We start from the raw sequence: 224 nt of genomic DNA on the forward strand, positions 1-224 counted from the left end.
AAGGTGGCAATGAAGGCAAAAAGAAAGGACATTCCAGACATTCATTATGATCCACCACAGAATCCTGATGAGTACAGCAAAACTTGAGCAGGAAAGAGAAGAGGAGAAAGAGGGAAACAAGAGGATTCAGGAACTGGAAAGAAAAATGGATGGCAAAATGATAGAAGAGGAAGAATAAAAGCCATGGTGAATGTAGAAAGAAAATGGATGAAAGTGAATTACAA

At 38.4% G+C, this 224-nt stretch overlaps 1 protein-coding gene across 3 annotated transcripts in view; it reads left to right on the forward strand.

Annotated features, from left to right (window-relative positions):
- The window catches only part of LOC119585733 (ATP-dependent RNA helicase HAS1-like), a 9,376-nt gene that overhangs the window by 7,303 nt on the left and 1,849 nt on the right, over window positions 1-224 (forward strand). The gene's annotated exons all lie outside the window — the stretch shown is intronic.

This window comes from Penaeus monodon, chromosome 20 (genome assembly GCF_015228065.2).
Source record: "Penaeus monodon isolate SGIC_2016 chromosome 20, NSTDA_Pmon_1, whole genome shotgun sequence".
NCBI lineage: Eukaryota > Metazoa > Arthropoda > Malacostraca > Decapoda > Penaeidae > Penaeus > Penaeus monodon.